The sequence below is a fragment of the Cornus florida genome, unplaced genomic scaffold (assembly GCF_030987335.1).
Source record: "Cornus florida cultivar Cherokee Brave unplaced genomic scaffold, ASM3098733v1 CherokeeBrave_3.0.0_Hap2_Chr11, whole genome shotgun sequence".
Lineage (NCBI taxonomy): Eukaryota > Viridiplantae > Streptophyta > Magnoliopsida > Cornales > Cornaceae > Cornus > Cornus florida.
Window position 1 is genome coordinate 4518391 of NW_026775581.1, and position 14680 is coordinate 4533070.

Genomic DNA, 14680 nt, shown 5'->3' on the forward strand with positions numbered 1-14680 from the left:
ATATTGCTTAGTATACTTGAGGTTGTATACTTGTACTCCATATATGTTTACATTGCTAAGTATATTTAGGAATGTATACTTGTATATATGTTGCATTTCCATTTCAATATTGTTTAACGTACTTGGTGTGTACACTTGTATATTGATGATTTAGTAAGATCAATAACCTAGCATACTTATGATTTGTATATTTGTTTTACGTGCATTTCAATATTAATTGTATACTTGTGTATATATACTTATATATTGAATATCTTGTTGCATTGTTCCACATGCTCCTATGCTATTTAAATTGCATTGATGATATGGTTTATGCTAGGAACACTTTAAGGTAGCTTAGGCTACTCCCTGAGTCTCCCCTTTGATATAGACGCTAGGTGGCACGGACCGTAAGTATTGATTTATATCAATTTAATGAACAGTAAAACGTTAGGTCTACGCATGCTCATCTCCTATGAGTAACTTTATGTTTCTCACCCATGTAGTGGGGATATTTTTTAGGTATAGGGACCATGATTTGGGATGCACACTATGCCTTGGAAGTTTCGTAGACTTGAAGTATTTGATTCATGCAAATGTTACTATGAAATGCTATTTTTAGTTTAAAATGTCAAAACTTGTATATTTGGTTCTAAATATGTAATGTGTACATAAGTATACCTTCTGTGATATATTTGACATGTATACGACGAGGCTATGGGCCAAGGACTTTTATTTTGTGCTGTAAGAACTTTTCCTTTCAAGCTATATTATAGAAAAATAGAAAAATAGAATGCTTTAACTTCACTGCATTTGTATTGGTGGTGGGAAATGGACTTTAGCACTTCCATAGGGTCTCTTTATTCATGCATGAAGTGTGGCCAAGGGCCAAATGGTCTTTTGAAACCATTTTATAATTCTAAGTTTGAAATTTTCTTTTAAATGTCTATTTTAGGCATTTTTGAGGTTCGGATAGGTCGTATTTTGCATCAGCCATTTTTGGGAGCCGCGGACCATTCCCGTACGCTTAAAATCATTAATTATGTTTGCGTGCATAATCGTTTTGGCACACAACTCCATTTAAGATCAAATGAACACTTGGTGCGAAGTTGTTATTTTATCGTTTTTGACCTAAACTGATCCAGGGGCATTCTGGGCATTTCACATTGCATTTTAAAATTTTCTTTCGATATGGTCGAGTAGAAAACTTGATTTCAAGGGGGGTTTCTTCTTTGTGTTTTTGCAAAAAACAATTCGTTTAAGGGTCCAAAACGGCTCTCTGTTCTGGAAAATCTATCAAAAACCCATGCTATCAGCTGAGTGCCATGGTCGGGCGCTAGTTAAGGCATTGGTGGCCGCACGCACGCGCGTGTGGGTGCATGGCCTGACACTTGTTGGGCCGCTGTGACTCTGATTTTGTTTTTAGCCTCTTTCTCTCGTCCGGACTCCAAATCAAGTGAATTGTTTTTTGAACTTCATTAATTTTTCGTTGTACATCCAATAGTGTGCTCGGTGGCACCTAAATATTTTTAGAAAATTACCAGTTTACCCCTAGGGCTTTATTTGTCCGTTTTTCGTTGTTAGGCCATATCTTTTTCGTCTGGATTCTGAATCAAGTAATTTTTGAGTCAAACTTGATTAATTTTCAGTTGTTAATCCATTGGTGTATTCGGTTACACTTAGATCTATATGGAAAATTACCATTTTAGCCATGGGGCTAAACTTGTTCGGTTTTCCTTTTTATATTGCTTCCGCTTGCTTTCTTTTGGATTTCATGACTTCGTGGGAAGTCACAGATGTGTCTTAGGAATGATGTACATTTCTTGAGATGTTGCTTCCATGTACAAAGACTATTCTGCCCTTGGGGGCTTGTTTTGGTCTTTTTCTGATCTTTTATTCCGTGTTGGTACTTGTGGAGTTCCGAGGCTTCATGGAAGGTCACTTTGGCGTCCTAGGGATATTGTATATCCCTAGAGACCTTGTTTATGTTTTCGCTTCCGCATTTCAGATCTGTTATCGGGTCAAACTTCGGTTCATCACAGGACGCACTGGCTTGAAAAATCACCGTCACATAAATTGATGTAAATTCATGCATGGATTGTTATGGGACTTAGTGACATGCTTCAGGACCACTAACAATGGAGAGCAGAGCTGAAAAATAGGTTTCTCGAATTGTTTCCCGAAATAGTGCTCGAGCACTATGTTACAGGGCTCGAGCGCCCTTTTTTGGGAAATAGCACTCAAGCGCTAGGGCGCTCATGAGCTCCTGTGTAAGTTTAGGTAAAAGTGTTCAGTTGTTCATAACATTCATGAAGTTATGAGTTATGTATGCACGGCATGCATAACATGATTAAATGATGAATGCCATCTGAACATTGAAATAGTGGACATCGAGTCTAGTGGGTGGAAGGTCCCTTATAACATTGGCCAGTGGGGTGCGAAAGTGCACCGTTTGTATCACCATATACAATGTGGCATGCATTACATTGCATCATAGAGTCGCATGCGTGAGTTACATCATAACGGAGTCTATTTGTAAGTTGTACTGTAGTTCTTGGAGTGGTGTATACTTTGTGATCCTACTAGCCTGTGGTAGTTGTTCTTACAAATATATGTCTATTTTGATTTCACATCTTTGTTTCCAAGTTGATAATACTAGGTAATTATAACTTTTTGGTTGTGTTCGTTGTTCCATTGTTGTTTAAGTTATTTCCTTATTGTGGATTATGTTTAAATGTTTTAAATATAGCTTAAGATGATTCCTTAGCTTCCCTCTTGAAACTAGACGTTAGGTGGCATGATCCACATGTGTTTGGTTTATATTATACTTGCAAAGAATCATTAAAACTTTATGGTATACGCATGCGCTTCATCCTACTGAGTAACTTGTTTACTCACCCTAGTTGATTTGGATCTTTTTCAGGCAAGAAGACACAACTTTAGATGCTCAAGATCCCTAGCTTGGCTTGTGTAGTATTGGGACGTCATTGATGTACTTTTGACATACAAATGTTAGCATACTTCTATTATCTTTTGTTGTTGTCAAAGTAAAACTTGTTTAGGAGCTTAACTTGCTTCATTTTGAATACGTAATATAAACTTAAATATCTTATTTTGATTCTAATTTGACATATATGTAATGAGGCCAAGGGCCAGTCTCTTTTGATGAATGGAATGTATGATGAATTTCAGCATGTTTCACTTTCACAACCTGATTTATCTTGAGGGTATTTTGGGCATCTTAGGTTGCATTTTATTTTTGGTTCGAGCCATGGTTATTTAGAAAACTCATTTTTAAGGGGGTTTTCTTCACAAACATTTTCCAAAAAATTCTATTTTTTTATTCAAAAAACAAGCATTTTCGAAAACTTGATGGTCGCAACTAGCCCAGTCACGATTGATCGCAAGTTCTGCGATCGGTCGTTGATGGTTGCGATCGATCGTGGGGCACCTTTTTGTATTCTTTTCATCGATCGCAAAGGTTGCGATCAATCGCACTGGGCACATTTTGTTTTTGAAAAATTGAATTTGGCTATTGCCCATCGTTCATAGATTCTGCGATTGATCGCACCATCTGCGATCGATCGCACCTGTGTTCATTTTTATCATTTTTTTTCAAAATTGTGAAATTACGTCACTTCTTCGTTCTAACTCCAAATTAGGTGATGTTTTAGTCTAAATTTGTTATTTTTTCATTGTCTATCCAATGGTATTCATGATAGCATCCATTTCATTTTGAAATGACTATTTTACCCTTAGCAGTTCATTTTGTCTGTTTTAAACCCTAGCTTCCGCATTTGGTTTCTTTGAGTCTCGTGACTTCTCGAAAAGTCATTTTAGCGTCTTAGAGATGGTATTCACCTCTAGAGACTTTATTTCTTTCATTGCTTCATCATTTGGGATTCATTATCGGATCAGTTTCGGGTTACTCGCTGATGCATTAGGTTCTTCGAAATTCGGGCCGTCACACTAAAAGTTTACATGCCCCAAACGGGCATGCCATAGACTAAAAGTGTGAAAAGAAACATCATAAGAACTAGAAGCAGGTAGGATAAAAGTTTGAAGACCCATTCTTGGTGGTTCCCCAAAGTAGTAAAGTCCATCACGCTCATAACCCCTGCCAAAAATCCTCTTCGAATGAAGGTCCTGCAAAAGATAATGATCTGGTACTAGTATAACTGTACATTGGATGTTTTTTTGCAAGCCGATTAACAGATAAAAGGTTAAAGGCAAATTTAGGCACATGAAGGATAGATGAAAGAGTAATATTAGGAGATAGAAAAACATCACCCTTATGGTGAACGTAAAATGTAGAGCCATTCGTTTGACGACCTTGGTTTTTTAAGCCAGTGTATCTTGTGATAACCCGAAGGTTGATACGATAATGGATCTCAAATGCTAAAGCAAAACAAAAACAAAGTTTCTAGAGATGTACGTCATCCCTAAGACGCTAATGTGACTACCCATGAGTCACGGAAACAAAAGAAAACAAAGTGCGGAAGCGACGTTTTAAAAATGGACAAAAATAACCCTAAGGGCAAAATAATCTTTTAAAAATAAAATTAGATGCTACCGAGCACACAATTGGAAAGATAACAAAAATAATAAAGTTAGACTCAAGAATCACCTGATTCGGAGTCCGGATGAAGGAGATATGCTACCTCGAAGTTTTGGGAAAAAATAAAATTTTGAAAAGTATCAGGGACCCTTCGATCCATGGAGAATTTTTGGATCCATCGAGATCTGCTGACTCAGACCAGAAAATCTAGAATAAAGAGCCATTTGCGGCATCAAAACGAACTTTTTTGGAAAAACCGAAAGAAGAAACCCCCCCCCCCCCCTAAAATCATGTTTTCTAGCTGACCATGTCAAAAGAAAATCCTAAAATGCCCTTAAACCAGATTTTTGCATAAAACCTTAAAAATACAATTTGCTTCAAGTGCTTTTTTTGCCAAATGATGTTGTGTGCAAAAAGGGCTATGCACGCAAACGTAATATGTCTATTTGAGTGTGTTACAATGGTCTACGACCTTAAAAAACCCCTAATGCAAAATACGACCTATTAAACCTCAAATTTGCATAAGATTGCTTAATAAGTAAAACATGTAATCAAATGAATACAAGTGTAAGCAAAAGACGTTTTGGCTCTTGGCCACACATCATACATATAGAAAGAGTCATAAAGAGTATGCTTATGCACACTTTACATATTCCGAAATAAAAATAACATACTAAAGCCTTGAATTTCATAATATTGCCTTTATAATTATACTACGATGCCAAAGTACATAGGCGAAAATAAAATGGTGTTTGGCCCTTGGCCACACCTCATATATGTCCAAACGATCACAAATAGTGTGCATAGACATACTTTACATACTCAAAGCTAAAAATGACATATCAAACCTAGCTAAGTATTACAACTTCAAAGACAAAAAGTGAACATGCTAACACTTGTATGTACTTAAAATTTCATAAAAACACATAGTTATAACTACGCCAACCCAGGGATATTGTGTATCGCAAAACAGGATTTCCATACATGAAAAATTTCCCAAACAACTAGGGTGAGTAAACAAATTACTCCTAGGAAGATGCATATGCGTATACCCTAAAGTTTAAACGAACCTTTACAACGTAATATAAACCAATACACGTGGTTCATGCTCCCTAACGTCTATATTCAATAGGAGAACTAGGGAATCATCATAAGCTATCATTGAAGCAATTTAAAAACAACTCAAAATAGGTAAATAATCCATTATAATGGCAAGGTTTCATAAAACAAGACAAGTTACAACCCTAGGTTATATCAACTTGTAACGTAAAGCGAATGGTTACATGTGGTGCATTCCACCTAATGTCTATGTCCAAAATGAGCCTATAGGATCATTCCTAAGTTACATTAGAACCATTCAACATAAACCACAATATTTATGCAATTAAACAACATTGGAACATCCAACACATCACACAAGATATAACTTCTCAAAGTTATCAACTTGAAAAATAGAATGCGAAATCAACCAAAAGTGGAAATACTTGGACATCAAATCGGATCAGACTAACACATAGTGGTTTTAGGGTTACTAGCCCTCTGGTTACTAACCAATGTGCGCACGGGTGGGGAAAACTCATACCTCTCGCATCAGAGCCTTACTCTAACCATAGTCAAGACAAACGACATCCCAAGTTTCCAAAATCAACAAAATAGTGCAACAATTGTATATACATATATACCAAAAGTACTTAACCAAATAGTAATCCGAAGTTTCCAAAATCAACAAATAGTGCAACAATTGTATATACATATATACCAAAAGCACTTAATCAAATACCATGCACAGTCAAATTTTGGAAACACACAAGTCATGCCCTAAGTCCTCAAGCTAAATGGCATACATATGTCAAGTCTATATTATGAAATAATTTACAATACGATATCATCTACTTGACAATTTAAATCATGCATCCATGATAAACTTTAAACACCAATTCTACAACATTATAGCAATGAGTTTATAAGACAAATAATATCAAGAATTCCTTATTACTACACATAGTAGCAAGTTAGCAATTTAACTCCAAATAATGCACAACAAGCATTCCATATTCATAATACTATGAAATCACAGGAATTTAATAATCTACTAAATTAAATAACTTCTCTACACAAGTTATAAACACATTATTAACATATGAAATCAATTCAAGTTAATATACAATAAGCTCCAATTCCATGAATTTAACAACCACATAGTGTTAATTAATTAATTTAATTATTAAAAATAATTTACTAAAATCACTAAAGTTACATTAACATAATCATGTGATTTCAAGTCATCACCAAATGAATCAAAGTAACCTAAATACTAGGTAACAAACATAGAGATTTTAATCATGCTCAGATGGAAATCATTAAATCCCTAAATTACAATGACATATTCAAAACTCAAAATGCAATTGAGAACAAAATTTATACAAAAATATCATGGTAACAACTACAAGTCTACATATGAAATTCCAAATTCAACAAAGTATAATTACAATTATACAAGTGAGTAATCATCTAAAAACCTTGTGTAAAATGACACCCTAAGTTAGATACAATTAAAATATATCTAATACAATCCTAGAATATTAGTTCACATGCATAAAATATATATCACAACAAGTGAAGCAAGAAACCCAAAGCAAGAACATAAACATAGTACAACCCCTACCTCACTAGAGGATTGTCCCCCTAGAATCCAAGGCAAACAAGCTCAAAATGTAAAACTGAAAAATGGTCATCTAGATCATGAAGATAGGAAGCTATGATCTTCAATGTTGGAGACCCAATTCCTCAAGCAAAGAGGTTGGCTTTCAAAAATGGAAAAATAGTTCCCAGGATTTCCTAAACTGGGAACCCGAGATTCAACCCTCTGGAATCCCATGCAAACAAGGTCAAAATGAAAAATTGAAAAAATGTGTTCTAGATCAAGAGGAGAGGAAGTTATGATATTCAATGCCCAAGATCAAAATCCTAAGGTAAGGGTGTCAAAATTCGAAAATGACAAATCAGCTCCAGTTTGGCTAAAATGGAGTTTAGGTGTGTTCCAACAATTCTCTAACTTTCCCACTAACGCTAGTATTTGTTGGCCAACTACACAAACATAAACACCACCTCTCTCACACACATATACAAGACCAAATTTAGGCCCTCCACTTGTCATCCATCTAGGCCTCCTCACAAGGTTTGATCCTAGCTTTACACTTATTACCATCCTAGGCTTCTAAGTGTATCCAATGGAAAATCAACACATGGTACAATGGGAGAGTGCCATTTGTCACTGACGAGTCTCGCCCCTTCCTCTAAGTGATTAAGAAAATGGACTTTTTAATGCGAGAGGTCGCTTAACAAGATCAAAATATGATTGTGGTTTTGGAAGCTTTTAAAAGTCAAATTTACATTTATAATACCACTACTACAACTAATGAAGTATAGCGAGTAGTGATCATCCACAGAGATTATACGTGTTGCAATTTAATTTCGACTCTAATGTACCAATTGATTGCAAAGAGAGAGATGGGTTGATTAAACTAAGATGCAAAGAAATTAAAATACAATTAAAATAAAATAAGTTAAGTTAGGGATTTAAGAGATAAGAAGGGAAGTCTTGGGGTGCATTGGAATTGCCACCAAGCTTGTTCACTAAACCACACACTTTCAACTATTTTGGGGAAAACCTTTGTGTAAACAAAATGCGACTACCAATTGCAATATTAAGCATGGACCATCAAATTCATGTATGAATTGTCTACTTAACCGAAAAATAAACTAAGTGTAGCACAACCCATCAATTCTAAGTATGACCCATCAAACTAGTCACAATTGTAGCACACATCAATCTAGAGAATCATGAAATTTGCAATAATAAGCCATGGAATATCAAATCAAGTATAGATTGTCTACCTACCTACAAGCATGAATTAAATTGTAGAACAACAGATCAAGCATAAAAATAATCCATCAAACTAATTGACAAACCCATCTAATAAAAACCATGTCTATCCATCACTAGATTCTCAATTAACCACACATAGACATACAATTAATATAGAAAAACTAGTGTAGAGACCAATTCCAAAATAATCACACATAAGATAACATGTAATCATATAGAGAATCAATAGAAAGAATTAATCCATTGAAATCAAATGAGAACCCAAGATTCATTAAATTCACATGACTAGAACATTAATCACAATATATTATTCCCTAAAAAATATAAAAGAGATAAATGTTTAGATTACAAACTTGAGGCTCATCCAAGCCCCAATGAGAAGTCTAGCCAATCATGGAGGAGGTGGGTGTGATCTTGGAACCCTCAAGGGCAATCCCCAAACATGACTCCATCTTATTCCTCTTCCTCTTTGTTGAATTCTAGAGAGAAAAAGTGTATAGATCTTGAGATGTGTTGTGATACCCTCGAATTTTCGAATGCGGGTTGGCCAGGCCCATACCCGAATACCCGAGGATATCAAAACAAATTGATAATAAACGAACACAGAGTACAAAAGAATAAAGAAGAATAAATAAAATGCTGACAAGAAACTAAAATGATAATCTAATAATAAACCTCATAATATATTTCCATTAATTAATAAACTCTTCTGATACAACTGATCCTCCAAAATACAACTCGGGAATCCATACTGTGTGGACCCCTAGAAAATCCAAACTAAACAAATGACAGTAATCTAAAACAGGAAACTGAATTATAAAGGAACTCCTATGTAGCATCGGAAGAATGAAGTAGACTAATCCCCGCTCAGCACGAACAACCTCTACTCGTGACGAACACCTGAAAAATAATGGTGGGTCAGGCCCACAAACAAGTTCTACTCTACTACAGTTCAAGCAGAGATCCGATACACGTATACATCCTAGTCAATCTAACAGTAACTAGTAGTCCGTATATATATATATACACACTAAAGGAACCTTACTAGACTATAGGGTTGTCTCAACCTAAATAGTAGGCAACATGCAAAACGCACATATAGTGGACATGAGTACCTAGACCTACCAGGGTACACAACTACACTATATCTAGCTACACATCCCTGGCGATATACGCGCCTTAACCATTAATCCTGAGATTCAAGCTTATATCATCGCACCATACCTATATATATAAAATCTAGTAACCATCATATCTAGTATAAATTAATCCTCCATAAGTCATTCAACTTGTTCAGCTGACCTGACTTGAATATAAGTAGGACTTAACATTTTAGTTAATTCATTCCCTTATATAATAAATTAATCCTCCATAAGTCATTCAACTTGTTCAGCTGACCTGACTTAAATATAAGTAGGACTTAACATTTTAGTTAATCCATTCCCTTATATAAAATAGGTAGGACTTAACTGATAAGTTAATCCATCCCTAGAATGCCACCGTCCCATACCGGTGCATTAAACCACACAATCCAACAATTGATGTAACAATTAAGGAAATACATCAAACATTCCATAAATAACTATGATAAATATGATATCAAGTTATCACATAATAGGAATGACTTATTATTTCTTTAAACTTCCTATATCATATATCCTACACAAACTGAATCTTATACATGATGATAGTTTATTATACCGTTAAATAAGGATTCTCCATATCCAATTCATCCTACACATTTAATCTCAATTGCTAAAATATGTTAAAAGATTAAATCCATTCGTTTGTTTAAAACATTCAAATAGCAAGCATCATTATGATTGAGTCTATTCAAATTTATTAAAACCCAAACCTAGTCCCTATTTAATGTTCAGGAATCTTAGGCAAGTTTCTACTCCATCAATCCACAGATATGAAAAATACATAATTTAAACATGTAAAAATTCACATAAGAAATCAAATCAAAATCATGCATTTTATCAATTCATAACACAAGAACAGATATGAACCAATTTCATAAAACCTATGTTCTAACCCAATTAAACATGCATAATTATTTAATTTTATGTGTTTAATAAATTCCGAAATTTCCTAGGCATGTACAGAAATACGAATCAAAGGGAAAGAGATAGAAGAAGAACTTGCCTTAAACTTTCGGATCGAAAGTTAAACTTCTTCTTCCTTAATCTTCTCTCTACAGGATTTTTCTCCTCATTCCTTCCTTTTCCTCCTTCCCTCTCTAACACTATCTCTCTAGTATATATCACGTGAATATTTCTAACCCCCTTTTACAACTTATAGCTATATATTTATAGGCTAAATAAAATAACCCTAACCCTTTTCCCAATCCAAGTCAACTAAAAAAAAAATGAAAATAAAAATATTAAAAAGGTAAGCAAAATATGTTACGTATATAATTTATGTATATGTTTATTAAATAAATAAATTATACACATTTCATTATTTATTAATGGATTATCCAATAATATTTAAGTTACCATAATATTATAAAGTAACTTAAAACATAACACGTATCAAATCTATGTATATTTTTATTATTTAAATAAACATATACATCAGATTAAATATTACTACCCAAATTAGCATAAAAGTAATTAATAAATTACTTTCTCTTTTATATATATATTAAAAAGGTAAGTAAAATATGTTACGTATATAATTTATGTATATGTTTATTAAATAAATAAATTATACACATTCCATTATTTATTAATGGATTATCCAATAATACTTAAGTTACCATAATATTATAAAGTAACTTAAAACATAACACGTATGAAATCTATGTATATTTTTATTATTTAAATATAAAACATATACATCAGGTTAAATATTACTACCCAAGTTACCATAAAAATAATTAATAAATTACTTTCCTTTTTATATATGTATATAATATATATCTATATATATACATACATTATCCATGAGTAATAATCCATACACATCCAACCTCCTATCCAAGTAGTCCATGGGACCCAATTGGTTGGCCCATTACTACTAACCATAACCATAAAAGAAAAATAAAATAAAATAATAAAAGAAAAGATAACATTTAATTTATAATTTATCAAAACACCATCTAAGCACATAATCTAATTAAACAATTAACACATAGACAAATACAAATAATACATAGACACATAATCAAATAATCAAGTAATACCTAATTCAATTAAACACATAAGCAATTAGTCAAATAATTAATTAAATAATTAAAAAATATAATTAAAACAAATAAATAAATACCGAGACTATCCTTTTAAAATTAGGGGTATTACATGTGTTCTTGGAGCCTCCACTCTTCCCTTTTCTTCTAACCCTTTTATCTAACTTTTCTAGAGAGAGAAAATAATATTACAGTGAAATAAAATTGAAGACTGAAGATTCTATTTACAAAATAGTTCAATTCCCTCTTCATAAAAGGTCCTTAAAGTAGTAAACAAGTCAGAAAATAAGCACTTAAAATGTCTAATCCTGCAACTATGTGGTAGGTGGAGTTCGGGTGCGCGGGAATAAGATAGCTCGTTGCTAGTGTATTTTCGATCGATCCAAAATATCTTCGATCGATCGAAGAAATCTTCAATCCATCCAAAAATTCTCGATCCTGCCAAAAATTCAGCATTTTTGACCTTTTTCCAGACTTTTCTGGAATCTTCCTAAAACTTTTGCTTGACTCCAAAAAGGCTGCAATAGACCATTTTTAGGTTATTTGAACCTTATTGACCTAAAATAGACAAAAACACAAATAAGTACTAAAACGGGAAAATAAAGATAGATTAATGGACTAAAGTACCCTCGCTTAGGTACTAAAATGCGTCACATTTGAACACTCATCACACCCTTAAACTTAGATATTGCTAGTCACTAGCAATTAACTACAAGGAGAAGAAAGAAATAAACAACTAAGTAACTATGAACTAGAAAACAATAAAAGGATAACGCCACTTTCGTAGGGAATATGATTGCATTTAGCATATGCAACAAGCCTTTTAAACCCCTAGGTTACCCCTAGTGGACGAGTGAAGTCCCGTGAGGGTTTCTAGAAATGATACCCACAAACATTGAGCTCTTTCTCACTAAAGAGGCACCAATATACCAAACAAACATTGGGAGAAAACTACCTCAAGTATGCAAATTTTCAACCATTTTTAAGCAATCTCCCAAAATCTCAACACTAGACAAATAAGTATGGTCCTCCATACATCAAGATAATGATCATGCAAATCAAAACAACTCTAGAATCCTTTTTAAGTGAACCTGCATCAAATATGTTGTTATCTAAGCAAACTAAAGAAATAATCACATCCAGACTAAAACTAGCACACAAATCTAGTATCGATCATCAAGACAAAGAATGAACCTTTTATTAAAGCTTTATTCAACTAGGTGCGCTAATTCTTTTCACTTTATTTTATTTTATTATTATTATTTTTTAGCTATCCTAGAGGATCAAAGATGGAAGCATGGTGCAATGTGTTGATTTATTAAGCTTTCTAGCGATCCATGAGGTCGAGCGTTAGGACAATGACTCTCAAACCGGACGGCTTTAGGGCATTAGGTGTTTAAACACCCCTAAGGACTTACAAGCTCAAATCAACTAGGCTACAAATCAAAATAACCTCCATCTAATCATTTCCCACTTCTCATCTTTTGGGGGATGTCATCACTTTTTTTATTTGCTTTTTGCAAACTTGCTTTTCTTTTCTTTTCTTTTTTCTTTTTTTTTTTTTTTTTTTTTGAATTATTAACTTAGAGTTTGGGCCCAATACCTTTCGGCGCGAGAAATTCAGTGCTTGATGAGGCTAGAATCCCGGTTACTTAGTGAAAAGGGTTTATTATCCACCTTGTCAAGAATAAAAGCTTTTAATACACTACTAGCTCAATTGGGATATAACCAAATGAATAATCAACAAAGCATGTACTCCATAAATAAATGTTAGTATGTACCAGTGCTAGTGTAGAATCCTAGAGTGAATCTCAAAACAATCACAAAATCAAGATGATGTGGATTACAAATGCAAGCAAGATATCAATCTTTCAAAAAATCTACTCCAAAATGGCATCCACAAGGCATACAAGGAGTATCAGACTCTCAAATCAAGCAATTTTTAAATTCTAAGTATCATGATCCTCAAAAGACTAAAATCATTGCAAACATCAATCTCAAATCTCAATCATGCATTTAAAGTTGAACTTAAATAGAATGCAACAAAGTCACCTTACCCCCAAACTTAAACCGCACATTGTCCTCAATGAGCAATGAAAATAATAGAAAAATATGGAAAGAATATACCATGGTGGAAAAGACATGAAGCCCGGTAGTGATCCCTTGGAAAAAAGTGCACCCCCAAACTTGGAATCAACAGCCTACTTGAATAACCACACTAGCAAACTCTTATCAAATATCAAATGGGATAAGATAAGTAAATCAAGCAATCTAAGGTAATATAGCACGAGATGAAAGAAAGATATGAGATCAAGCCCAATAGAAAATATGAAAGTAGCATGACTACACATAAGGGCATAATGGTAATTTTTTTTATATTTTTCATTTAATGAAAGCAAGTATATACAAAATGTAAGCAAATCAAAGAATAAAATGCATGAACAAAATACAAAAAGAAAAATAAATATGGTAAAATGTAATGAAAGAATATGTACGATGCAAGAAATAAAAAATAAAAAGTAAGAAAGGATGCAAGAACAAAAAAATGAAAATAAAAACTTTTTATTTTATTTTTTTATTATATTTTATTTTATTTTAATTTTTTTTGACAAAACAAGTATGTACACACAAAAATAAAACAAATAAATATGCAAGGAATAAAAATGTAAGAAAATAAGGGATGCAAAATTTATTATTTATTTATTTAATTATTTTTTGAACAGTGTTCGATCAATCAAAAGAGGTGCTCGGTCGATCGAAAATCTTATAGAATGATATTCTAGGAACAAAAATTTCCGACGCAATTCCGATTGATTGAAATAATTTTCGATCGATTGAGACCATTTTTGATCGATCAGAATAAGTGTTGATCGATCGAGAAAGTCTCTGATCGACCGAATTAGGTGATGCCTTGACACACAAAATGTTGAATTTTAAAAAATTTTCAAAGGCATAATTTTTTCTAAGGCCCCAAAATGCATGAATATGGTCTAAAAACCTAATTTTTGACAATGAAGTGCAATAAAACATATCTAGACAACGCGAGAAGTAAAAAAAATAA